The sequence below is a fragment of the Hyla sarda genome, unplaced genomic scaffold (genome assembly GCF_029499605.1).
Source record: "Hyla sarda isolate aHylSar1 unplaced genomic scaffold, aHylSar1.hap1 scaffold_953, whole genome shotgun sequence".
Classification (NCBI taxonomy): domain Eukaryota; kingdom Metazoa; phylum Chordata; class Amphibia; order Anura; family Hylidae; genus Hyla; species Hyla sarda.
The window spans coordinates 51,932-79,513 of record NW_026610983.1 but is presented as its reverse complement, the minus strand read 5'-3'; the positions used below and the strand labels follow the sequence as shown (position 1 = coordinate 79,513).

Here is a 27,582-nt window from a genome sequence, read left to right as displayed (position 1 = left end):
AGCAGAACCTAAACCCATACCATTATTGCTAAGCAGCAAGACAGGGGCCCATTGCACTCCCACGGGGCCTTTTTAAATGCAATCCATAACCCGGATTTGCCAGGAACCCTTCTTACTCCTCCTACTTGCATGTGACACTGGGCTTAGGATCTGCATAGGAAACACACACACAAGCACACACCTACCTTTGTTGCCTGCAGATGCCTCCTTGGCTGTCCCCAAACGGTATCAAACCAACACCCACGGGAAGCTGTAAGCATAGAGGACATGCCTGCACCCCATTGGACTTACCTGTGTGGGTTAAACCCGGGTTATTTGACAACCTATGGCGGTGATGGTTCTGCTCAGGCAGAGCAGTGCTGATGCTCCTCATAAAGCTGTCGCTGCTGTGAAGGTTCTAGGTGACATCACAAATCCCTATGGTTACATACACAACAAAGCTGGGTTGTTGTTGTTTACACTCTGCAAGGCCTGTGGAAGTGAGTGACATCATAGCACTGTAGTTCTGAGGGTTCTAGATGGATGCAACAATCTCCTGTTGCTTCTATGAAGGCCATAATAGACGACATCACCAAACAGCTCCATAGTCACATACACAGCAAAGGAGAGATGTTGTTTACACCTAGTGATGTCAGTGGTATTGAGTGACATCACAGCACAGTGCTAAGGCTCCTGGGCCTGGACACAGCAGCGGCTGCAATATCTCAACGGAGAATACGTTTATATATATGTGTGTGTGTGCGCGTATATATATATATATATATATATATATATATATATATATATATATTTCTCCGCCGAAATCACTTTTAAACCCATTTCCACCTTTTTTTCCCTTCTCTTCCTCTTACTTTTTTTTCACGTTTTTTTACGTTTTTCTCCTTTTCGCCTCTTTTCTGGGCGTATTATTCTTCTTTTTCTTCTTTTTTTTCGTCTAATGCATACCCCATCAGTGCAGCAATGCTTATTCAATACCGCCAGCAGATGGAGACACTGGGGGATAATTTTCTAAGGATTTATACTGATTTTTCCTGTCTGAATTTGTCGCACAGAAAGTTGCAGGCCAAATATGTGTGACATTTCTGCGACTTTAGCTTCTAGAGCATTTTTACAACATTATACATAGGTGCTGAATACATAAAAAGCGACTGTTCAGCGACAGACAAGTCGCATCGGCTGAAAGTAGGCCAGAATGTCAGTCCATGTTGGAGCAGGTTTAGATACAGTCTAAAGCATAGATCTCAAAGTCTGTGCACAGAATTTAGCAAGGGCCTCGCACCTTCTGATGCATCAGGTAGGTGCACAATAGCATAGCCTAACCCTCTGTACTTTGGTCTATATTGATGCGGGACATAGACAGCCAGCTGATGACCAATCCATTAGTGCAATGGATGGCTGGAAGCATTTGTCTTTGCCTTTGCAATACCACAGAAGCAATGCATGGTCAATGTACAGCAATGACACACCTGTGTGAACAGCCAGGAGACCCCCCCCCCCCATGTTATGTTACATAGTTACATAGTTAGTACGGTCGAAAAAAGACATATGTCCATCAAGTTCAACCAGGGAATTAAGGGGTAGGGGTGTGGCGCGATATTGGGGAAGGGATGAGATTTTATATTTCTTCATAAGCATTAATCTTATTTTGTCAATTAGGAACATTCAGCACCCACCCGCTATCAAGGCAGCTGCCTATCATGTCATGCCCTACCTGCACAGGTGTGCTGGCTACTCAAATGATCCAATTAAGGAGGCCATTTAGTCAGCAGCAGCAGAAGTCCTGTGCCTGGACGCTCCAACAGCGGCCAGACACAAGCAGAAGCAGAAGCAGCAGCAGCACCACCTTTTGTTTTTTGGCTGCAGCAGCAGCAGCAGCAAGGCCCACAGGGCTGGCTAGCTGGCTAGCCAGCAAGCAGGTAGCAATGAAAGTAGGAATCTTTCTTTTTAACCCTGTAAGGGGGTGGTGCACTGTACCCGAAGATACTGCCATATCGGGTCAATGCATAGGGCGACGGAAGCAAGCTTCGAAATCGGCCCCCGTTCTCAAAAATCCATTTAATATATGGTCCCCAGATAGGGGACGTATCAGATATTAAACTGATAAGAACAGATACTACACTTGATCTTAGCCAAAAGGCCGAGAAGCGATAACCGTGAAAGGGGCGGGCCCAACAAGGTCCCCTTCATGGGCACTATCACTGCTTGCTGTCAGGGAGGCTGCCAGACAATTTTCCATGCACACTCTGGGCTGGGGGGCAGTCAACCACCAGTACACACAGCAGAACCTAAACCCATACCATTATTGCTAAGCAGCAAGACAGGGGCCCATTGCACTCCCACGGGGCCTTTTTAAATGCAATCCATAACCCGGATTTGCCAGGAACCCTTCTTACTCCTCCTACTTGCATGTGACACTGGGCTTAGGATCTGCATAGGAAACACACACACAAGCACACACCTACCTTTGTTGCCTGCAGATGCCTCCTTGGCTGTCCCCAAACGGTATCAAACCAACACCCACGGGAAGCTGTAAGCATAGAGGACATGCCTGCACCCCATTGGACTTACCTGTGTGGGTTAAACCCGGGTTATTTGACAACCTATGGCGGTGATGGTTCTGCTCAGGCAGAGCAGTGCTGATGCTCCTCATAAAGCTGTCGCTGCTGTGAAGGTTCTAGGTGACATCACAAATCCCTATGGTTACATACACAACAAAGCTGGGTTGTTGTTGTTTACACTCTGCAAGGCCTGTGGAAGTGAGTGACATCATAGCACTGTAGTTCTGAGGGTTCTAGATGGATGCAACAATCTCCTGTTGCTTCTATGAAGGCCATAATAGACGACATCACCAAACAGCTCCATAGTCACATACACAGCAAAGGAGAGATGTTGTTTACACCTAGTGATGTCAGTGGTATTGAGTGACATCACAGCACAGTGCTAAGGCTCCTGGGCCTGGACACAGCAGCGGCTGCAATATCTCAACGGAGAATACGTTTATATATATGTGTGTGTGTGCGCGTATATATATATATATATATATATATATATATATATATATATATTTCTCCGCCGAAATCACTTTTAAACCCATTTCCACCTTTTTTTCCCTTCTCTTCCTCTTACTTTTTTTTCACGTTTTTTTACGTTTTTCTCCTTTTCGCCTCTTTTCTGGGCGTATTATTCTTCTTTTTCTTCTTTTTTTTCGTCTAATGCATACCCCATCAGTGCAGCAATGCTTATTCAATACCGCCAGCAGATGGAGACACTGGGGGATAATTTTCTAAGGATTTATACTGATTTTTCCTGTCTGAATTTGTCGCACAGAAAGTTGCAGGCCAAATATGTGTGACATTTCTGCGACTTTAGCTTCTAGAGCATTTTTACAACATTATACATAGGTGCTGAATACATAAAAAGCGACTGTTCAGCGACAGACAAGTCGCATCGGCTGAAAGTAGGCCAGAATGTCAGTCCATGTTGGAGCAGGTTTAGATACAGTCTAAAGCATAGATCTCAAAGTCTGTGCACAGAATTTAGCAAGGGCCTCGCACCTTCTGATGCATCAGGTAGGTGCACAATAGCATAGCCTAACCCTCTGTACTTTGGTCTATATTGATGCGGGACATAGACAGCCAGCTGATGACCAATCCATTAGTGCAATGGATGGCTGGAAGCATTTGTCTTTGCCTTTGCAATACCACAGAAGCAATGCATGGTCAATGTACAGCAATGACACACCTGTGTGAACAGCCAGGAGACCCCCCCCCCCCCATGTTATGTTACATAGTTACATAGTTAGTACGGTCGAAAAAAGACATATGTCCATCAAGTTCAACCAGGGAATTAAGGGGTAGGGGTGTGGCGCGATATTGGGGAAGGGATGAGATTTTATATTTCTTCATAAGCATTAATCTTATTTTGTCAATTAGGAACATTCAGCACCCACCCGCTATCAAGGCAGCTGCCTATCATGTCATGCCCTACCTGCACAGGTGTGCTGGCTACTCAAATGATCCAATTAAGGAGGCCATTTAGTCAGCAGCAGCAGAAGTCCTGTGCCTGGACGCTCCAACAGCGGCCAGACACAAGCAGAAGCAGAAGCAGCAGCAGCACCACCTTTTGTTTTTTGGCTGCAGCAGCAGCAGCAGCAAGGCCCACAGGGCTGGCTAGCTGGCTAGCCAGCAAGCAGGTAGCAATGAAAGTAGGAATCTTTCTTTTTAACCCTGTAAGGGGGTGGTGCACTGTACCCGAAGATACTGCCATATCGGGTCAATGCATAGGGCGACGGAAGCAAGCTTCGAAATCGGCCCCCGTTCTCAAAAATCCATTTAATATATGGTCCCCAGATAGGGGACGTATCAGATATTAAACTGATAAGAACAGATACTACACTTGATCTTAGCCAAAAGGCCGAGAAGCGATAACCGTGAAAGGGGCGGGCCCAACAAGGTCCCCTTCATGGGCACTATCACTGCTTGCTGTCAGGGAGGCTGCCAGACAATTTTCCATGCACACTCTGGGCTGGGGGGCAGTCAACCACCAGTACACACAGCAGAACCTAAACCCATACCATTATTGCTAAGCAGCAAGACAGGGGCCCATTGCACTCCCACGGGGCCTTTTTAAATGCAATCCATAACCCGGATTTGCCAGGAACCCTTCTTACTCCTCCTACTTGCATGTGACACTGGGCTTAGGATCTGCATAGGAAACACACACACAAGCACACACCTACCTTTGTTGCCTGCAGATGCCTCCTTGGCTGTCCCCAAACGGTATCAAACCAACACCCACGGGAAGCTGTAAGCATAGAGGACATGCCTGCACCCCATTGGACTTACCTGTGTGGGTTAAACCCGGGTTATTTGACAACCTATGGCGGTGATGGTTCTGCTCAGGCAGAGCAGTGCTGATGCTCCTCATAAAGCTGTCGCTGCTGTGAAGGTTCTAGGTGACATCACAAATCCCTATGGTTACATACACAACAAAGCTGGGTTGTTGTTGTTTACACTCTGCAAGGCCTGTGGAAGTGAGTGACATCATAGCACTGTAGTTCTGAGGGTTCTAGATGGATGCAACAATCTCCTGTTGCTTCTATGAAGGCCATAATAGACGACATCACCAAACAGCTCCATAGTCACATACACAGCAAAGGAGAGATGTTGTTTACACCTAGTGATGTCAGTGGTATTGAGTGACATCACAGCACAGTGCTAAGGCTCCTGGGCCTGGACACAGCAGCGGCTGCAATATCTCAACGGAGAATACGTTTATATATATGTGTGTGTGTGCGCGTATATATATATATATATATATATATATATATATATATATATATATATTTCTCCGCCGAAATCACTTTTAAACCCATTTCCACCTTTTTTTCCCTTCTCTTCCTCTTACTTTTTTTTCACGTTTTTTTACGTTTTTCTCCTTTTCGCCTCTTTTCTGGGCGTATTATTCTTCTTTTTCTTCTTTTTTTTCGTCTAATGCATACCCCATCAGTGCAGCAATGCTTATTCAATACCGCCAGCAGATGGAGACACTGGGGGATAATTTTCTAAGGATTTATACTGATTTTTCCTGTCTGAATTTGTCGCACAGAAAGTTGCAGGCCAAATATGTGTGACATTTCTGCGACTTTAGCTTCTAGAGCATTTTTACAACATTATACATAGGTGCTGAATACATAAAAAGCGACTGTTCAGCGACAGACAAGTCGCATCGGCTGAAAGTAGGCCAGAATGTCAGTCCATGTTGGAGCAGGTTTAGATACAGTCTAAAGCATAGATCTCAAAGTCTGTGCACAGAATTTAGCAAGGGCCTCGCACCTTCTGATGCATCAGGTAGGTGCACAATAGCATAGCCTAACCCTCTGTACTTTGGTCTATATTGATGCGGGACATAGACAGCCAGCTGATGACCAATCCATTAGTGCAATGGATGGCTGGAAGCATTTGTCTTTGCCTTTGCAATACCACAGAAGCAATGCATGGTCAATGTACAGCAATGACACACCTGTGTGAACAGCCAGGAGACCCCCCCCCCCATGTTATGTTACATAGTTACATAGTTAGTACGGTCGAAAAAAGACATATGTCCATCAAGTTCAACCAGGGAATTAAGGGGTAGGGGTGTGGCGCGATATTGGGGAAGGGATGAGATTTTATATTTCTTCATAAGCATTAATCTTATTTTGTCAATTAGGAACATTCAGCACCCACCCGCTATCAAGGCAGCTGCCTATCATGTCATGCCCTACCTGCACAGGTGTGCTGGCTACTCAAATGATCCAATTAAGGAGGCCATTTAGTCAGCAGCAGCAGAAGTCCTGTGCCTGGACGCTCCAACAGCGGCCAGACACAAGCAGAAGCAGAAGCAGCAGCAGCACCACCTTTTGTTTTTTGGCTGCAGCAGCAGCAGCAGCAAGGCCCACAGGGCTGGCTAGCTGGCTAGCCAGCAAGCAGGTAGCAATGAAAGTAGGAATCTTTCTTTTTAACCCTGTAAGGGGGTGGTGCACTGTACCCGAAGATACTGCCATATCGGGTCAATGCATAGGGCGACGGAAGCAAGCTTCGAAATCGGCCCCCGTTCTCAAAAATCCATTTAATATATGGTCCCCAGATAGGGGACGTATCAGATATTAAACTGATAAGAACAGATACTACACTTGATCTTAGCCAAAAGGCCGAGAAGCGATAACCGTGAAAGGGGCGGGCCCAACAAGGTCCCCTTCATGGGCACTATCACTGCTTGCTGTCAGGGAGGCTGCCAGACAATTTTCCATGCACACTCTGGGCTGGGGGGCAGTCAACCACCAGTACACACAGCAGAACCTAAACCCATACCATTATTGCTAAGCAGCAAGACAGGGGCCCATTGCACTCCCACGGGGCCTTTTTAAATGCAATCCATAACCCGGATTTGCCAGGAACCCTTCTTACTCCTCCTACTTGCATGTGACACTGGGCTTAGGATCTGCATAGGAAACACACACACAAGCACACACCTACCTTTGTTGCCTGCAGATGCCTCCTTGGCTGTCCCCAAACGGTATCAAACCAACACCCACGGGAAGCTGTAAGCATAGAGGACATGCCTGCACCCCATTGGACTTACCTGTGTGGGTTAAACCCGGGTTATTTGACAACCTATGGCGGTGATGGTTCTGCTCAGGCAGAGCAGTGCTGATGCTCCTCATAAAGCTGTCGCTGCTGTGAAGGTTCTAGGTGACATCACAAATCCCTATGGTTACATACACAACAAAGCTGGGTTGTTGTTGTTTACACTCTGCAAGGCCTGTGGAAGTGAGTGACATCATAGCACTGTAGTTCTGAGGGTTCTAGATGGATGCAACAATCTCCTGTTGCTTCTATGAAGGCCATAATAGACGACATCACCAAACAGCTCCATAGTCACATACACAGCAAAGGAGAGATGTTGTTTACACCTAGTGATGTCAGTGGTATTGAGTGACATCACAGCACAGTGCTAAGGCTCCTGGGCCTGGACACAGCAGCGGCTGCAATATCTCAACGGAGAATACGTTTATATATATGTGTGTGTGTGCGCGTATATATATATATATATATATATATATATATATATATATATATATATTCTCCGCCGAAATCACTTTTAAACCCATTTCCACCTTTTTTTCCCTTCTCTTCCTCTTACTTTTTTTTCACGTTTTTTTACGTTTTTCTCCTTTTCGCCTCTTTTCTGGGCGTATTATTCTTCTTTTTCTTCTTTTTTTTCGTCTAATGCATACCCCATCAGTGCAGCAATGCTTATTCAATACCGCCAGCAGATGGAGACACTGGGGGATAATTTTCTAAGGATTTATACTGATTTTTCCTGTCTGAATTTGTCGCACAGAAAGTTGCAGGCCAAATATGTGTGACATTTCTGCGACTTTAGCTTCTAGAGCATTTTTACAACATTATACATAGGTGCTGAATACATAAAAAGCGACTGTTCAGCGACAGACAAGTCGCATCGGCTGAAAGTAGGCCAGAATGTCAGTCCATGTTGGAGCAGGTTTAGATACAGTCTAAAGCATAGATCTCAAAGTCTGTGCACAGAATTTAGCAAGGGCCTCGCACCTTCTGATGCATCAGGTAGGTGCACAATAGCATAGCCTAACCCTCTGTACTTTGGTCTATATTGATGCGGGACATAGACAGCCAGCTGATGACCAATCCATTAGTGCAATGGATGGCTGGAAGCATTTGTCTTTGCCTTTGCAATACCACAGAAGCAATGCATGGTCAATGTACAGCAATGACACACCTGTGTGAACAGCCAGGAGACCCCCCCCCCCCCATGTTATGTTACATAGTTACATAGTTAGTACGGTCGAAAAAAGACATATGTCCATCAAGTTCAACCAGGGAATTAAGGGGTAGGGGTGTGGCGCGATATTGGGGAAGGGATGAGATTTTATATTTCTTCATAAGCATTAATCTTATTTTGTCAATTAGGAACATTCAGCACCCACCCGCTATCAAGGCAGCTGCCTATCATGTCATGCCCTACCTGCACAGGTGTGCTGGCTACTCAAATGATCCAATTAAGGAGGCCATTTAGTCAGCAGCAGCAGAAGTCCTGTGCCTGGACGCTCCAACAGCGGCCAGACACAAGCAGAAGCAGAAGCAGCAGCAGCACCACCTTTTGTTTTTTGGCTGCAGCAGCAGCAGCAGCAGCAAGGCCCACAGGGCTGGCTAGCTGGCTAGCCAGCAAGCAGGTAGCAATGAAAGTAGGAATCTTTCTTTTTAACCCTGTAAGGGGGTGGTGCACTGTACCCGAAGATACTGCCATATCGGGTCAATGCATAGGGCGACGGAAGCAAGCTTCGAAATCGGCCCCCGTTCTCAAAAATCCATTTAATATATGGTCCCCAGATAGGGGACGTATCAGATATTAAACTGATAAGAACAGATACTACACTTGATCTTAGCCAAAAGGCCGAGAAGCGATAACCGTGAAAGGGGCGGGCCCAACAAGGTCCCCTTCATGGGCACTATCACTGCTTGCTGTCAGGGAGGCTGCCAGACAATTTTCCATGCACACTCTGGGCTGGGGGGCAGTCAACCACCAGTACACACAGCAGAACCTAAACCCATACCATTATTGCTAAGCAGCAAGACAGGGGCCCATTGCACTCCCACGGGGCCTTTTTAAATGCAATCCATAACCCGGATTTGCCAGGAACCCTTCTTACTCCTCCTACTTGCATGTGACACTGGGCTTAGGATCTGCATAGGAAACACACACACAAGCACACACCTACCTTTGTTGCCTGCAGATGCCTCCTTGGCTGTCCCCAAACGGTATCAAACCAACACCCACGGGAAGCTGTAAGCATAGAGGACATGCCTGCACCCCATTGGACTTACCTGTGTGGGTTAAACCCGGGTTATTTGACAACCTATGGCGGTGATGGTTCTGCTCAGGCAGAGCAGTGCTGATGCTCCTCATAAAGCTGTCGCTGCTGTGAAGGTTCTAGGTGACATCACAAATCCCTATGGTTACATACACAACAAAGCTGGGTTGTTGTTGTTTACACTCTGCAAGGCCTGTGGAAGTGAGTGACATCATAGCACTGTAGTTCTGAGGGTTCTAGATGGATGCAACAATCTCCTGTTGCTTCTATGAAGGCCATAATAGACGACATCACCAAACAGCTCCATAGTCACATACACAGCAAAGGAGAGATGTTGTTTACACCTAGTGATGTCAGTGGTATTGAGTGACATCACAGCACAGTGCTAAGGCTCCTGGGCCTGGACACAGCAGCGGCTGCAATATCTCAACGGAGAATACGTTTATATATATGTGTGTGTGTGCGCGTATATATATATATATATATATATATATATATATATTTCTCCGCCGAAATCACTTTTAAACCCATTTCCACCTTTTTTTCCCTTCTCTTCCTCTTACTTTTTTTTCACGTTTTTTTACGTTTTTCTCCTTTTCGCCTCTTTTCTGGGCGTATTATTCTTCTTTTTCTTCTTTTTTTTCGTCTAATGCATACCCCATCAGTGCAGCAATGCTTATTCAATACCGCCAGCAGATGGAGACACTGGGGGATAATTTTCTAAGGATTTATACTGATTTTTCCTGTCTGAATTTGTCGCACAGAAAGTTGCAGGCCAAATATGTGTGACATTTCTGCGACTTTAGCTTCTAGAGCATTTTTACAACATTATACATAGGTGCTGAATACATAAAAAGCGACTGTTCAGCGACAGACAAGTCGCATCGGCTGAAAGTAGGCCAGAATGTCAGTCCATGTTGGAGCAGGTTTAGATACAGTCTAAAGCATAGATCTCAAAGTCTGTGCACAGAATTTAGCAAGGGCCTCGCACCTTCTGATGCATCAGGTAGGTGCACAATAGCATAGCCTAACCCTCTGTACTTTGGTCTATATTGATGCGGGACATAGACAGCCAGCTGATGACCAATCCATTAGTGCAATGGATGGCTGGAAGCATTTGTCTTTGCCTTTGCAATACCACAGAAGCAATGCATGGTCAATGTACAGCAATGACACACCTGTGTGAACAGCCAGGAGACCCCCCCCCCCCATGTTATGTTACATAGTTACATAGTTAGTACGGTCGAAAAAAGACATATGTCCATCAAGTTCAACCAGGGAATTAAGGGGTAGGGGTGTGGCGCGATATTGGGGAAGGGATGAGATTTTATATTTCTTCATAAGCATTAATCTTATTTTGTCAATTAGGAACATTCAGCACCCACCCGCTATCAAGGCAGCTGCCTATCATGTCATGCCCTACCTGCACAGGTGTGCTGGCTACTCAAATGATCCAATTAAGGAGGCCATTTAGTCAGCAGCAGCAGAAGTCCTGTGCCTGGACGCTCCAACAGCGGCCAGACACAAGCAGAAGCAGAAGCAGCAGCAGCACCACCTTTTGTTTTTTGGCTGCAGCAGCAGCAGCAGCAGCAAGGCCCACAGGGCTGGCTAGCTGGCTAGCCAGCAAGCAGGTAGCAATGAAAGTAGGAATCTTTCTTTTTAACCCTGTAAGGGGGTGGTGCACTGTACCCGAAGATACTGCCATATCGGGTCAATGCATAGGGCGACGGAAGCAAGCTTCGAAATCGGCCCCCGTTCTCAAAAATCCATTTAATATATGGTCCCCAGATAGGGGACGTATCAGATATTAAACTGATAAGAACAGATACTACACTTGATCTTAGCCAAAAGGCCGAGAAGCGATAACCGTGAAAGGGGCGGGCCCAACAAGGTCCCCTTCATGGGCACTATCACTGCTTGCTGTCAGGGAGGCTGCCAGACAATTTTCCATGCACACTCTGGGCTGGGGGGCAGTCAACCACCAGTACACACAGCAGAACCTCCATACCATTATTGCTAAGCAGCAAGACAGGGGCCCATTGCACTCCCACGGGGCCTTTTTAAATGCAATCCATAACCCGGATTTGCCAGGAACCCTTCTTACTCCTCCTACTTGCATGTGACACTGGGCTTAGGATCTGCATAGGAAACACACACACAAGCACACACCTACCTTTGTTGCCTGCAGATGCCTCCTTGGCTGTCCCCAAACGGTATCAAACCAACACCCATGGGAAGCTGTAAGCATAGAGGACATGCCTGCACCCCATTGGACTTACCTGTGTGGGTTAAACCCGGGTTATTTGACAACCTATGGCGGTGATGGTTCTGCTCAGGCAGAGCAGTGCTGATGCTCCTCATAAAGCTGTCGCTGCTGTGAAGGTTCTAGGTGACATCACAAATCCCTATGGTTACATACACAACAAAGCTGGGTTGTTGTTGTTTACACTCTGCAAGGCCTGTGGAAGTGAGTGACATCATAGCACTGTAGTTCTGAGGGTTCTAGATGGATGCAACAATCTCCTGTTGCTTCTATGAAGGCCATAATAGACGACATCACCAAACAGCTCCATAGTCACATACACAGCAAAGGAGAGATGTTGTTTACACCTAGTGATGTCAGTGGTATTGAGTGACATCACAGCACAGTGCTAAGGCTCCTGGGCCTGGACACAGCAGCGGCTGCAATATCTCAACGGAGAATACGTTTATATATATGTGTGTGTGTGCGCGTATATATATATATATATATATATATATATATATATATTTCTCCGCCGAAATCACTTTTAAACCCATTTCCACCTTTTTTTCCCTTCTCTTCCTCTTACTTTTTTTTCACGTTTTTTTACGTTTTTCTCCTTTTCGCCTCTTTTCTGGGTGTATTATTCTTCTTTTTCTTCTTTTTTTTCGTCTAATGCATACCCCATCAGTGCAGCAATGCTTATTCAATACCGCCAGCAGATGGAGACACTGGGGGATAATTTTCTAAGGATTTATACTGATTTTTCCTGTCTGAATTTGTCGCACAGAAAGTTGCAGGCCAAATATGTGTGACATTTCTGCGACTTTAGCTTCTAGAGCATTTTTACAACATTATACATAGGTGCTGAATACATAAAAAGCGACTGTTCAGCGACAGACAAGTCGCATCGGCTGAAAGTAGGCCAGAATGTCAGTCCATGTTGGAGCAGGTTTAGATACAGTCTAAAGCATAGATCTCAAAGTCTGTGCACAGAATTTAGCAAGGGCCTCGCACCTTCTGATGCATCAGGTAGGTGCACAATAGCATAGCCTAACCCTCTGTACTTTGGTCTATATTGATGCGGGACATAGACAGCCAGCTGATGACCAATCCATTAGTGCAATGGATGGCTGGAAGCATTTGTCTTTGCCTTTGCAATACCACAGAAGCAATGCATGGTCAATGTACAGCAATGACACACCTGTGTGAACAGCCAGGAGACCCCCCCCCCCCCATGTTATGTTACATAGTTACATAGTTAGTACGGTCGAAAAAAGACATATGTCCATCAAGTTCAACCAGGGAATTAAGGGGTAGGGGTGTGGCGCGATATTGGGGAAGGGATGAGATTTTATATTTCTTCATAAGCATTAATCTTATTTTGTCAATTAGGAACATTCAGCACCCACCCGCTATCAAGGCAGCTGCCTATCATGTCATGCCCTACCTGCACAGGTGTGCTGGCTACTCAAATGATCCAATTAAGGAGGCCATTTAGTCAGCAGCAGCAGAAGTCCTGTGCCTGGACGCTCCAACAGCGGCCAGACACAAGCAGAAGCAGAAGCAGCAGCAGCACCACCTTTTGTTTTTTGGCTGCAGCAGCAGCAGCAGCAGCAAGGCCCACAGGGCTGGCTAGCTGGCTAGCCAGCAAGCAGGTAGCAATGAAAGTAGGAATCTTTCTTTTTAACCCTGTAAGGGGGTGGTGCACTGTACCCGAAGATACTGCCATATCGGGTCAATGCATAGGGCGACGGAAGCAAGCTTCGAAATCGGCCCCCGTTCTCAAAAATCCATTTAATATATGGTCCCCAGATAGGGGACGTATCAGATATTAAACTGATAAGAACAGATACTACACTTGATCTTAGCCAAAAGGCCGAGAAGCGATAACCGTGAAAGGGGCGGGCCCAACAAGGTCCCCTTCATGGGCACTATCACTGCTTGCTGTCAGGGAGGCTGCCAGACAATTTTCCATGCACACTCTGGGCTGGGGGGCAGTCAACCACCAGTACACACAGCAGAACCTAAACCCATACCATTATTGCTAAGCAGCAAGACAGGGGCCCATTGCACTCCCACGGGGCCTTTTTAAATGCAATCCATAACCCGGATTTGCCAGGAACCCTTCTTACTCCTCCTACTTGCATGTGACACTGGGCTTAGGATCTGCATAGGAAACACACACACAAGCACACACCTACCTTTGTTGCCTGCAGATGCCTCCTTGGCTGTCCCCAAACGGTATCAAACCAACACCCACGGGAAGCTGTAAGCATAGAGGACATGCCTGCACCCCATTGGACTTACCTGTGTGGGTTAAACCCGGGTTATTTGACAACCTATGGCGGTGATGGTTCTGCTCAGGCAGAGCAGTGCTGATGCTCCTCATAAAGCTGTCGCTGCTGTGAAGGTTCTAGGTGACATCACAAATCCCTATGGTTACATACACAACAAAGCTGGGTTGTTGTTGTTTACACTCTGCAAGGCCTGTGGAAGTGAGTGACATCATAGCACTGTAGTTCTGAGGGTTCTAGATGGATGCAACAATCTCCTGTTGCTTCTATGAAGGCCATAATAGACGACATCACCAAACAGCTCCATAGTCACATACACAGCAAAGGAGAGATGTTGTTTACACCTAGTGATGTCAGTGGTATTGAGTGACATCACAGCACAGTGCTAAGGCTCCTGGGCCTGGACACAGCAGCGGCTGCAATATCTCAACGGAGAATACGTTTATATATATGTGTGTGTGTGCGCGTATATATATATATATATATATATATATATATATATATATATATATATTTCTCTGCCGAAATCACTTTTAAACCCATTTCCACCTTTTTTTCCCTTCTCTTCCTCTTACTTTTTTTTCACGTTTTTTTACGTTTTTCTCCTTTTCGCCTCTTTTCTGGGCGTATTATTCTTCTTTTTCTTCTTTTTTTTCGTCTAATGCATACCCCATCAGTGCAGCAATGCTTATTCAATACCGCCAGCAGATGGAGACACTGGGGGATAATTTTCTAAGGATTTATACTGATTTTTCCTGTCTGAATTTGTCGCACAGAAAGTTGCAGGCCAAATATGTGTGACATTTCTGCGACTTTAGCTTCTAGAGCATTTTTACAACATTATACATAGGTGCTGAATACATAAAAAGCGACTGTTCAGCGACAGACAAGTCGCATCGGCTGAAAGTAGGCCAGAATGTCAGTCCATGTTGGAGCAGGTTTAGATACAGTCTAAAGCATAGATCTCAAAGTCTGTGCACAGAATTTAGCAAGGGCCTCGCACCTTCTGATGCATCAGGTAGGTGCACAATAGCATAGCCTAACCCTCTGTACTTTGGTCTATATTGATGCGGGACATAGACAGCCAGCTGATGACCAATCCATTAGTGCAATGGATGGCTGGAAGCATTTGTCTTTGCCTTTGCAATACCACAGAAGCAATGCATGGTCAATGTACAGCAATGACACACCTGTGTGAACAGCCAGGAGACCCCCCCCCCCCATGTTATGTTACATAGTTACATAGTTAGTACGGTCGAAAAAAGACATATGTCCATCAAGTTCAACCAGGGAATTAAGGGGTAGGGGTGTGGCGCGATATTGGGGAAGGGATGAGATTTTATATTTCTTCATAAGCATTAATCTTATTTTGTCAATTAGGAACATTCAGCACCCACCCGCTATCAAGGCAGCTGCCTATCATGTCATGCCCTACCTGCACAGGTGTGCTGGCTACTCAAATGATCCAATTAAGGAGGCCATTTAGTCAGCAGCAGCAGAAGTCCTGTGCCTGGACGCTCCAACAGCGGCCAGACACAAGCAGAAGCAGAAGCAGCAGCAGCACCACCTTTTGTTTTTTGGCTGCAGCAGCAGCAGCAGCAAGGCCCACAGGGCTGGCTAGCTGGCTAGCCAGCAAGCAGGTAGCAATGAAAGTAGGAATCTTTCTTTTTAACCCTGTAAGGGGGTGGTGCACTGTACCCGAAGATACTGCCATATCGGGTCAATGCATAGGGCGACGGAAGCAAGCTTCGAAATCGGCCCCCGTTCTCAAAAATCCATTTAATATATGGTCCCCAGATAGGGGACGTATCAGATATTAAACTGATAAGAACAGATACTACACTTGATCTTAGCCAAAAGGCCGAGAAGCGATAACCGTGAAAGGGGCGGGCCCAACAAGGTCCCCTTCATGGGCACTATCACTGCTTGCTGTCAGGGAGGCTGCCAGACAATTTTCCATGCACACTCTGGGCTGGGGGGCAGTCAACCACCAGTACACACAGCAGAACCTAAACCCATACCATTATTGCTAAGCAGCAAGACAGGGGCCCATTGCACTCCCACGGGGCCTTTTTAAATGCAATCCATAACCCGGATTTGCCAGGAACCCTTCTTACTCCTCCTACTTGCATGTGACACTGGGCTTAGGATCTGCATAGGAAACACACACACAAGCACACACCTACCTTTGTTGCCTGCAGATGCCTCCTTGGCTGTCCCCAAACGGTATCAAACCAACACCCACGGGAAGCTGTAAGCATAGAGGACATGCCTGCACCCCATTGGACTTACCTGTGTGGGTTAAACCCGGGTTATTTGACAACCTATGGCGGTGATGGTTCTGCTCAGGCAGAGCAGTGCTGATGCTCCTCATAAAGCTGTCGCTGCTGTGAAGGTTCTAGGTGACATCACAAATCCCTATGGTTACATACACAACAAAGCTGGGTTGTTGTTTACACTCTGCAAGGCCTGTGGAAGTGAGTGACATCATAGCACTGTAGTTCTGAGGGTTCTAGATGGATGCAACAATCTCCTGTTGCTTCTATGAAGGCCATAATAGACGACATCACCAAACAGCTCCATAGTCACATACACAGCAAAGGAGAGATGTTGTTTACACCTAGTGATGTCAGTGGTATTGAGTGACATCACAGCACAGTGCTAAGGCTCCTGGGCCTGGACACAGCAGCGGCTGCAATATCTCAACGGAGAATACGTTTATATATATGTGTGTGTGTGCGCGTATATATATATATATATATATATATATATATATATATATATATATTTCTCCGCCGAAATCACTTTTAAACCCATTTCCACCTTTTTTTCCCTTCTCTTCCTCTTACTTTTTTTTCACGTTTTTTTACGTTTTTCTCCTTTTCGCCTCTTTTCTGGGCGTATTATTCTTCTTTTTCTTCTTTTTTTTCGTCTAATGCATACCCCATCAGTGCAGCAATGCTTATTCAATACCGCCAGCAGATGGAGACACTGGGGGATAATTTTCTAAGGATTTATACTGATTTTTCCTGTCTGAATTTGTCGCACAGAAAGTTGCAGGCCAAATATGTGTGACATTTCTGCGACTTTAGCTTCTAGAGCATTTTTACAACATTATACATAGGTGCTGAATACATAAAAAGCGACTGTTCAGCGACAGACAAGTCGCATCGGCTGAAAGTAGGCCAGAATGTCAGTCCATGTTGGAGCAGGTTTAGATACAGTCTAAAGCATAGATCTCAAAGTCTGTGCACAGAATTTAGCAAGGGCCTCGCACCTTCTGATGCATCAGGTAGGTGCACAATAGCATAGCCTAACCCTCTGTACTTTGGTCTATATTGATGCGGGACATAGACAGCCAGCTGATGACCAATCCATTAGTGCAATGGATGGCTGGAAGCATTTGTCTTTGCCTTTGCAATACCACAGAAGCAATGCATGGTCAATGTACAGCAATGACACACCTGTGTGAACAGCCAGGAGACCCCCCCCCCCCCATGTTATGTTACATAGTTACATAGTTAGTACGGTCGAAAAAAGACATATGTCCATCAAGTTCAACCAGGGAATTAAGGGGTAGGGGTGTGGCGCGATATTGGGGAAGGGATGAGATTTTATATTTCTTCATAAGCATTAATCTTATTTTGTCAATTAGGAACATTCAGCACCCACCCGCTATCAAGGCAGCTGCCTATCATGTCATGCCCTACCTGCACAGGTGTGCTGGCTACTCAAATGATCCAATTAAGGAGGCCATTTAGTCAGCAGCAGCAGAAGTCCTGTGCCTGGACGCTCCAACAGCGGCCAGACACAAGCAGAAGCAGAAGCAGCAGCAGCACCACCTTTTGTTTTTTGGCTGCAGCAGCAGCAGCAGCAGCAAGGCCCACAGGGCTGGCTAGCTGGCTAGCCAGCAAGCAGGTAGCAATGAAAGTAGGAATCTTTCTTTTTAACCCTGTAAGGGGGTGGTGCACTGTACCCGAAGATACTGCCATATCGGGTCAATGCATAGGGCGACGGAAGCAAGCTTCGAAATCGGCCCCCGTTCTCAAAAATCCATTTAATATATGGTCCCCAGATAGGGGACGTATCAGATATTAAACTGATAAGAACAGATACTACACTTGATCTTAGCCAAAAGGCCGAGAAGCGATAACCGTGAAAGGGGCGGGCCCAACAAGGTCCCCTTCATGGGCACTATCACTGCTTGCTGTCAGGGAGGCTGCCAGACAATTTTCCATGCACACTCTGGGCTGGGGGGCAGTCAACCACCAGTACACACAGCAGAACCTAAACCCATACCATTATTGCTAAGCAGCAAGACAGGGGCCCATTGCACTCCCACGGGGCCTTTTTAAATGCAATCCATAACCCGGATTTGCCAGGAACCCTTCTTACTCCTCCTACTTGCATGTGACACTGGGCTTAGGATCTGCATAGGAAACACACACACAAGCACACACCTACCTTTGTTGCCTGCAGATGCCTCCTTGGCTGTCCCCAAACGGTATCAAACCAACACCCACGGGAAGCTGTAAGCATAGAGGACATGCCTGCACCCCATTGGACTTACCTGTGTGGGTTAAACCCGGGTTATTTGACAACCTATGGCGGTGATGGTTCTGCTCAGGCAGAGCAGTGCTGATGCTCCTCATAAAGCTGTCGCTGCTGTGAAGGTTCTAGGTGACATCACAAATCCCTATGGTTACATACACAACAAAGCTGGGTTGTTGTTGTTTACACTCTGCAAGGCCTGTGGAAGTGAGTGACATCATAGCACTGTAGTTCTGAGGGTTCTAGATGGATGCAACAATCTCCTGTTGCTTCTATGAAGGCCATAATAGACGACATCACCAAACAGCTCCATAGTCACATACACAGCAAAGGAGAGATGTTGTTTACACCTAGTGATGTCAGTGGTATTGAGTGACATCACAGCACAGTGCTAAGGCTCCTGGGCCTGGACACAGCAGCGGCTGCAATATCTCAACGGAGAATACGTTTATATATATGTGTGTGTGTGCGCGTATATATATATATATATATATATATATATATATATATATATATATTTCTCTGCCGAAATCACTTTTAAACCCATTTCCACCTTTTTTTCCCTTCTCTTCCTCTTACTTTTTTTTCACGTTTTTTTACGTTTTTCTCCTTTTCGCCTCTTTTCTGGGCGTATTATTCTTCTTTTTCTTCTTTTTTTTCGTCTAATGCATACCCCATCAGTGCAGCAATGCTTATTCAATACCGCCAGCAGATGGAGACACTGGGGGATAATTTTCTAAGGATTTATACTGATTTTTCCTGTCTGAATTTGTCGCACAGAAAGTTGCAGGCCAAATATGTGTGACATTTCTGCGACTTTAGCTTCTAGAGCATTTTTACAACATTATACATAGGTGCTGAATACATAAAAAGCGACTGTTCAGCGACAGACAAGTCGCATCGGCTGAAAGTAGGCCAGAATGTCAGTCCATGTTGGAGCAGGTTTAGATACAGTCTAAAGCATAGATCTCAAAGTCTGTGCACAGAATTTAGCAAGGGCCTCGCACCTTCTGATGCATCAGGTAGGTGCACAATAGCATAGCCTAACCCTCTGTACTTTGGTCTATATTGATGCGGGACATAGACAGCCAGCTGATGACCAATCCATTAGTGCAATGGATGGCTGGAAGCATTTGTCTTTGCCTTTGCAATACCACAGAAGCAATGCATGGTCAATGTACAGCAATGACACACCTGTGTGAACAGCCAGGAGACCCCCCCCCCCCATGTTATGTTACATAGTTACATAGTTAGTACGGTCGAAAAAAGACATATGTCCATCAAGTTCAACCAGGGAATTAAGGGGTAGGGGTGTGGCGCGATATTGGGGAAGGGATGAGATTTTATATTTCTTCATAAGCATTAATCTTATTTTGTCAATTAGGAACATTCAGCACCCACCCGCTATCAAGGCAGCTGCCTATCATGTCATGCCCTACCTGCACAGGTGTGCTGGCTACTCAAATGATCCAATTAAGGAGGCCATTTAGTCAGCAGCAGCAGAAGTCCTGTGCCTGGACGCTCCAACAGCGGCCAGACACAAGCAGAAGCAGAAGCAGCAGCAGCACCACCTTTTGTTTTTTGGCTGCAGCAGCAGCAGCAGCAAGGCCCACAGGGCTGGCTAGCTGGCTAGCCAGCAAGCAGGTAGCAATGAAAGTAGGAATCTTTCTTTTTAACCCTGTAAGGGGGTGGTGCACTGTACCCGAAGATACTGCCATATCGGGTCAATGCATAGGGCGACGGAAGCAAGCTTCGAAATCGGCCCCCGTTCTCAAAAATCCATTTAATATATGGTCCCCAGATAGGGGACGTATCAGATATTAAACTGATAAGAACAGATACTACACTTGATCTTAGCCAAAAGGCCGAGAAGCGATAACCGTGAAAGGGGCGGGCCCAACAAGGTCCCCTTCATGGGCACTATCACTGCTTGCTGTCAGGGAGGCTGCCAGACAATTTTCCATGCACACTCTGGGCTGGGGGGCAGTCAACCACCAGTACACACAGCAGAACCTAAACCCATACCATTATTGCTAAGCAGCAAGACAGGGGCCCATTGCACTCCCACGGGGCCTTTTTAAATGCAATCCATAACCCGGATTTGCCAGGAACCCTTCTTACTCCTCCTACTTGCATGTGACACTGGGCTTAGGATCTGCATAGGAAACACACACACAAGCACACACCTACCTTTGTTGCCTGCAGATGCCTCCTTGGCTGTCCCCAAACGGTATCAAACCAACACCCACGGGAAGCTGTAAGCATAGAGGACATGCCTGCACCCCATTGGACTTACCTGTGTGGGTTAAACCCGGGTTATTTGACAACCTATGGCGGTGATGGTTCTGCTCAGGCAGAGCAGTGCTGATGCTCCTCATAAAGCTGTCGCTGCTGTGAAGGTTCTAGGTGACATCACAAATCCCTATGGTTACATACACAACAAAGCTGGGTTGTTGTTTACACTCTGCAAGGCCTGTGGAAGTGAGTGACATCATAGCACTGTAGTTCTGAGGGTTCTAGATGGATGCAACAATCTCCTGTTGCTTCTATGAAGGCCATAATAGACGACATCACCAAACAGCTCCATAGTCACATACACAGCAAAGGAGAGATGTTGTTTACACCTAGTGATGTCAGTGGTATTGAGTGACATCACAGCACAGTGCTAAGGCTCCTGGGCCTGGACACAGCAGCGGCTGCAATATCTCAACGGAGAATACGTTTATATATATGTGTGTGTGTGCGCGTATATATATATATATATATATATATATATATATATATATATATATTTCTCCGCCGAAATCACTTTTAAACCCATTTCCACCTTTTTTTCCCTTCTCTTCCTCTTACTTTTTTTTCACGTTTTTTTACGTTTTTCTCCTTTTCGCCTCTTTTCTGGGCGTATTATTCTTCTTTTTCTTCTTTTTTTTCGTCTAATGCATACCCCATCAGTGCAGCAATGCTTATTCAATACCGCCAGCAGATGGAGACACTGGGGGATAATTTTCTAAGGATTTATACTGATTTTTCCTGTCTGAATTTGTCGCACAGAAAGTTGCAGGCCAAATATGTGTGACATTTCTGCGACTTTAGCTTCTAGAGCATTTTTACAACATTATACATAGGTGCTGAATACATAAAAAGCGACTGTTCAGCGACAGACAAGTCGCATCGGCTGAAAGTAGGCCAGAATGTCAGTCCATGTTGGAGCAGGTTTAGATACAGTCTAAAGCATAGATCTCAAAGTCTGTGCACAGAATTTAGCAAGGGCCTCGCACCTTCTGATGCATCAGGTAGGTGCACAATAGCATAGCCTAACCCTCTGTACTTTGGTCTATATTGATGCGGGACATAGACAGCCAGCTGATGACCAATCCATTAGTGCAATGGATGGCTGGAAGCATTTGTCTTTGCCTTTGCAATACCACAGAAGCAATGCATGGTCAATGTACAGCAATGACACACCTGTGTGAACAGCCAGGAGACCCCCCCCCCCCATGTTATGTTACATAGTTACATAGTTAGTACGGTCGAAAAAAGACATATGTCCATCAAGTTCAACCAGGGAATTAAGGGGTAGGGGTGTGGCGCGATATTGGGGAAGGGATGAGATTTTATATTTCTTCATAAGCATTAATCTTATTTTGTCAATTAGGAACATTCAGCACCCACCCGCTATCAAGGCAGCTGCCTATCATGTCATGCCCTACCTGCACAGGTGTGCTGGCTACTCAAATGATCCAATTAAGGAGGCCATTTAGTCAGCAGCAGCAGAAGTCCTGTGCCTGGACGCTCCAACAGCGGCCAGACACAAGCAGAAGCAGAAGCAGCAGCAGCACCACCTTTTGTTTTTTGGCTGCAGCAGCAGCAGCAGCAGCAAGGCCCACAGGGCTGGCTAGCTGGCTAGCCAGCAAGCAGGTAGCAATGAAAGTAGGAATCTTTCTTTTTAACCCTGTAAGGGGGTGGTGCACTGTACCCGAAGATACTGCCATATCGGGTCAATGCATAGGGCGACGGAAGCAAGCTTCGAAATCGGCCCCCGTTCTCAAAAATCCATTTAATATATGGTCCCCAGATAGGGGACGTATCAGATATTAAACTGATAAGAACAGATACTACACTTGATCTTAGCCAAAAGGCCGAGAAGCGATAACCGTGAAAGGGGCGGGCCCAACAAGGTCCCCTTCATGGGCACTATCACTGCTTGCTGTCAGGGAGGCTGCCAGACAATTTTCCATGCACACTCTGGGCTGGGGGGCAGTCAACCACCAGTACACACAGCAGAACCTAAACCCATACCATTATTGCTAAGCAGCAAGACAGGGGCCCATTGCACTCCCACGGGGCCTTTTTAAATGCAATCCATAACCCGGATTTGCCAGGAACCCTTCTTACTCCTCCTACTTGCATGTGACACTGGGCTTAGGATCTGCATAGGAAACACACACACAAGCACACACCTACCTTTGTTGCCTGCAGATGCCTCCTTGGCTGTCCCCAAACGGTATCAAACCAACACCCACGGGAAGCTGTAAGCATAGAGGACATGCCTGCACCCCATTGGACTTACCTGTGTGGGTTAAACCCGGGTTATTTGACAACCTATGGCGGTGATGGTTCTGCTCAGGCAGAGCAGTGCTGATGCTCCTCATAAAGCTGTCGCTGCTGTGAAGGTTCTAGGTGACATCACAAATCCCTATGGTTACATACACAACAAAGCTGGGTTGTTGTTGTTTACACTCTGCAAGGCCTGTGGAAGTGAGTGACATCATAGCACTGTAGTTCTGAGGGTTCTAGATGGATGCAACAATCTCCTGTTGCTTCTATGAAGGCCATAATAGACGACATCACCAAACAGCTCCATAGTCACATACACAGCAAAGGAGAGATGTTGTTTACACCTAGTGATGTCAGTGGTATTGAGTGACATCACAGCACAGTGCTAAGGCTCCTGGGCCTGGACACAGCAGCGGCTGCAATATCTCAACGGAGAATACGTTTATATATATGTGTGTGTGTGCGCGTATATATATATATATATATATATATATATATATATTTCTCCGCCGAAATCACTTTTAAACCCATTTCCACCTTTTTTTCCCTTCTCTTCCTCTTACTTTTTTTTCACGTTTTTTTACGTTTTTCTCCTTTTCGCCTCTTTTCTGGGCGTATTATTCTTCTTTTTCTTCTTTTTTTTCGTCTAATGCATACCCCATCAGTGCAGCAATGCTTATTCAATACCGCCAGCAGATGGAGACACTGGGGGATAATTTTCTAAGGATTTATACTGATTTTTCCTGTCTGAATTTGTCGCACAGAAAGTTGCAGGCCAAATATGTGTGACATTTCTGCGACTTTAGCTTCTAGAGCATTTTTACAACATTATACATAGGTGCTGAATACATAAAAAGCGACTGTTCAGCGACAGACAAGTCGCATCGGCTGAAAGTAGGCCAGAATGTCAGTCCATGTTGGAGCAGGTTTAGATACAGTCTAAAGCATAGATCTCAAAGTCTGTGCACAGAATTTAGCAAGGGCCTCGCACCTTCTGATGCATCAGGTAGGTGCACAATAGCATAGCCTAACCCTCTGTACTTTGGTCTATATTGATGCGGGACATAGACAGCCAGCTGATGACCAATCCATTAGTGCAATGGATGGCTGGAAGCATTTGTCTTTGCCTTTGCAATACCACAGAAGCAATGCATGGTCAATGTACAGCAATGACACACCTGTGTGAACAGCCAGGAGACCCCCCCCCCCCATGTTATGTTACATAGTTACATAGTTAGTACGGTCGAAAAAAGACATATGTCCATCAAGTTCAACCAGGGAATTAAGGGGTAGGGGTGTGGCGCGATATTGGGGAAGGGATGAGATTTTATATTTCTTCATAAGCATTAATCTTATTTTGTCAATTAGGAACATTCAGCACCCACCCGCTATCAAGGCAGCTGCCTATCATGTCATGCCCTACCTGCACAGGTGTGCTGGCTACTCAAATGATCCAATTAAGGAGGCCATTTAGTCAGCAGCAGCAGAAGTCCTGTGCCTGGACGCTCCAACAGCGGCCAGACACAAGCAGAAGCAGAAGCAGCAGCAGCACCACCTTTTGTTTTTTGGCTGCAGCAGCAGCAGCAGCAAGGCCCACAGGGCTGGCTAGCTGGCTAGCCAGCAAGCAGGTAGCAATGAAAGTAGGAATCTTTCTTTTTAACCCTGTAAGGGGGTGGTGCACTGTACCCGAAGATACTGCCATATCGGGTCAATGCATAGGGCGACGGAAGCAAGCTTCGAAATCGGCCCCCGTTCTCAAAAATCCATTTAATATATGGTCCCCAGATAGGGGACGTATCAGATATTAAACTGATAAGAACAGATACTACACTTGATCTTAGCCAAAAGGCCGAGAAGCGATAACCGTGAAAGGGGCGGGCCCAACAAGGTCCCCTTCATGGGCACTATCACTGCTTGCTGTCAGGGAGGCTGCCAGACAATTTTCCATGCACACTCTGGGCTGGGGGGCAGTCAACCACCAGTACACACAGCAGAACCTAAACCCATACCATTATTGCTAAGCAGCAAGACAGGGGCCCATTGCACTCCCACGGGGCCTTTTTAAATGCAATCCATAACCCGGATTTGCCAGGAACCCTTCTTACTCCTCCTACTTGCATGTGACACTGGGCTTAGGATCTGCATAGGAAACACACACACAAGCACACACCTACCTTTGTTGCCTGCAGATGCCTCCTTGGCTGTCCCCAAACGGTATCAAACCAACACCCATGGGAAGCTGTAAGCATAGAGGACATGCCTGCACCCCATTGGACTTACCTGTGTGGGTTAAACCCGGGTTATTTGACAACCTATGGCGGTGATGGTTCTGCTCAGGCAGAGCAGTGCTGATGCTCCTCATAAAGCTGTCGCTGCTGTGAAGGTTCTAGGTGACATCACAAATCCCTATGGTTACATACACAACAAAGCTGGGTTGTTGTTGTTTACACTCTGCAAGGCCTGTGGAAGTGAGTGACATCATAGCACTGTAGTTCTGAGGGTTCTAGATGGATGCAACAATCTCCTGTTGCTTCTATGAAGGCCATAATAGACGACATCACCAAACAGCTCCATAGTCACATACACAGCAAAGGAGAGATGTTGTTTACACCTAGTGATGTCAGTGGTATTGAGTGACATCACAGCACAGTGCTAAGGCTCCTGGGCCTGGACACAGCAGCGGCTGCAATATCTCAACGGAGAATACGTTTATATATATGTGTGTGTGTGCGCGTATATATATATATATATATATATATATATATATTTCTCCGCCGAAATCACTTTTAAACCCATTTCCACCTTTTTTTCCCTTCTCTTCCTCTTACTTTTTTTTCACGTTTTTTTACGTTTTTCTCCTTTTCGCCTCTTTTCTGGGTGTATTATTCTTCTTTTTCTTCTTTTTTTTCGTCTAATGCATACCCCATCAGTGCAGCAATGCTTATTCAATACCGCCAGCAGATGGAGACACTGGGGGATAATTTTCTAAGGATTTATACTGATTTTTCCTGTCTGAATTTGTCGCACAGAAAGTTGCAGGCCAAATATGTGTGACATTTCTGCGACTTTAGCTTCTAGAGCATTTTTACAACATTATACATAGGTGCTGAATACATAAAAAGCGACTGTTCAGCGACAGACAAGTCGCATCGGCTGAAAGTAGGCCAGAATGTCAGTCCATGTTGGAGCAGGTTTAGATACAGTCTAAAGCATAGATCTCAAAGTCTGTGCACAGAATTTAGCAAGGGCCTCGCACCTTCTGATGCATCAGGTAGGTGCACAATAGCATAGCCTAACCCTCTGTACTTTGGTCTATATTGATGCGGGACATAGACAGCCAGCTGATGACCAATCCATTAGTGCAATGGATGGCTGGAAGCATTTGTCTTTGCCTTTGCAATACCACAGAAGCAATGCATGGTCAATGTACAGCAATGACACACCTGTGTGAACAGCCAGGAGACCCCCCCCCCCCCATGTTATGTTACATAGTTACATAGTTAGTACGGTCGAAAAAAGACATATGTCCATCAAGTTCAACCAGGGAATTAAGGGGTAGGGGTGTGGCGCGATATTGGGGAAGGGATGAGATTTTATATTTCTTCATAAGCATTAATCTTATTTTGTCAATTAGGAACATTCAGCACCCACCCGCTATCAAGGCAGCTGCCTATCATGTCATGCCCTACCTGCACAGGTGTGCTGGCTACTCAAATGATCCAATTAAGGAGGCCATTTAGTCAGCAGCAGCAGAAGTCCTGTGCCTGGACGCTCCAACAGCGGCCAGACACAAGCAGAAGCAGAAGCAGCAGCAGCACCACCTTTTGTTTTTTGGCTGCAGCAGCAGCAGCAGCAAGGCCCACAGGGCTGGCTAGCTGGCTAGCCAGCAAGCAGGTAGCAATGAAAGTAGGAATCTTTCTTTTTAACCCTGTAAGGGGGTGGTGCACTGTACCCGAAGATACTGCCATATCGGGTCAATGCATAGGGCGACGGAAGCAAGCTTCGAAATCGGCCCCCGTTCTCAAAAATCCATTTAATATATGGTCCCCAGATAGGGGACGTATCAGATATTAAACTGATAAGAACAGATACTACACTTGATCTTAGCCAAAAGGCCGAGAAGCGATAACCGTGAAAGGGGCGGGCCCAACAAGGTCCCCTTCATGGGCACTATCACTGCTTGCTGTCAGGGAGGCTGCCAGACAATTTTCCATGCACACTCTGGGCTGGGGGGCAGTCAACCACCAGTACACACAGCAGAACCTAAACCCATACCATTATTGCTAAGCAGCAAGACAGGGGCCCATTGCACTCCCACGGGGCCTTTTTAAATGCAATCCATAACCCGGATTTGCCAGGAACCCTTCTTACTCCTCCTACTTGCATGTGACACTGGGCTTAGGATCTGCATAGGAAACACACACACAAGCACACACCTACCTTTGTTGCCTGCAGATGCCTCCTTGGCTGTCCCCAAACGGTATCAAACCAACACCCACGGGAAGCTGTAAGCATAGAGGACATGCCTGCACCCCATTGGA

The 27,582-nt window shown here is 46.2% G+C and overlaps 12 non-coding genes across 12 annotated transcripts; all 12 read right to left on the bottom strand.

Moving 5' to 3' along the window:
• Positions 1-1,958: 1,958 nt before the first annotated feature.
• LOC130350891 (U2 spliceosomal RNA) lies at positions 1,959-2,149 on the bottom strand. The gene has a single exon (XR_008887693.1). It is a non-coding gene; the product is annotated as a U2 spliceosomal RNA (small nuclear RNA).
• Positions 2,150-4,234: 2,085 nt separating this feature from the next.
• Positions 4,235-4,425, bottom strand: LOC130350890 (U2 spliceosomal RNA). The gene has a single exon (XR_008887692.1). It is a non-coding gene; the product is annotated as a U2 spliceosomal RNA (small nuclear RNA).
• Positions 4,426-6,512: 2,087 nt separating this feature from the next.
• LOC130350889 (U2 spliceosomal RNA) lies at positions 6,513-6,703 on the bottom strand. Its single transcript, XR_008887691.1, has one exon. It is a non-coding gene; the product is annotated as a U2 spliceosomal RNA (small nuclear RNA).
• A 2,091-nt stretch (positions 6,704-8,794) lies between these two features.
• Positions 8,795-8,985, bottom strand: LOC130350888 (U2 spliceosomal RNA). The gene has a single exon (XR_008887690.1). It is a non-coding gene; the product is annotated as a U2 spliceosomal RNA (small nuclear RNA).
• A 2,079-nt stretch (positions 8,986-11,064) lies between these two features.
• On the bottom strand, positions 11,065-11,255 carry LOC130350885 (U2 spliceosomal RNA). The gene has a single exon (XR_008887688.1). It is a non-coding gene; the product is annotated as a U2 spliceosomal RNA (small nuclear RNA).
• A 2,078-nt stretch (positions 11,256-13,333) lies between these two features.
• Positions 13,334-13,524, bottom strand: LOC130350884 (U2 spliceosomal RNA). Its single transcript, XR_008887687.1, has one exon. It is a non-coding gene; the product is annotated as a U2 spliceosomal RNA (small nuclear RNA).
• Positions 13,525-15,612: 2,088 nt separating this feature from the next.
• On the bottom strand, positions 15,613-15,803 carry LOC130350883 (U2 spliceosomal RNA). The gene has a single exon (XR_008887686.1). It is a non-coding gene; the product is annotated as a U2 spliceosomal RNA (small nuclear RNA).
• A 2,087-nt stretch (positions 15,804-17,890) lies between these two features.
• On the bottom strand, positions 17,891-18,081 carry LOC130350882 (U2 spliceosomal RNA). The gene has a single exon (XR_008887685.1). It is a non-coding gene; the product is annotated as a U2 spliceosomal RNA (small nuclear RNA).
• A 2,086-nt stretch (positions 18,082-20,167) lies between these two features.
• Positions 20,168-20,358, bottom strand: LOC130350881 (U2 spliceosomal RNA). Its single transcript, XR_008887684.1, has one exon. It is a non-coding gene; the product is annotated as a U2 spliceosomal RNA (small nuclear RNA).
• A 2,086-nt stretch (positions 20,359-22,444) lies between these two features.
• LOC130350880 (U2 spliceosomal RNA) lies at positions 22,445-22,635 on the bottom strand. The gene has a single exon (XR_008887683.1). It is a non-coding gene; the product is annotated as a U2 spliceosomal RNA (small nuclear RNA).
• Positions 22,636-24,711: 2,076 nt separating this feature from the next.
• On the bottom strand, positions 24,712-24,902 carry LOC130350879 (U2 spliceosomal RNA). Its single transcript, XR_008887682.1, has one exon. It is a non-coding gene; the product is annotated as a U2 spliceosomal RNA (small nuclear RNA).
• Positions 24,903-26,977: 2,075 nt separating this feature from the next.
• LOC130350878 (U2 spliceosomal RNA) lies at positions 26,978-27,168 on the bottom strand. The gene has a single exon (XR_008887681.1). It is a non-coding gene; the product is annotated as a U2 spliceosomal RNA (small nuclear RNA).
• Between the last annotated feature and the right edge of the window lie 414 nt (positions 27,169-27,582).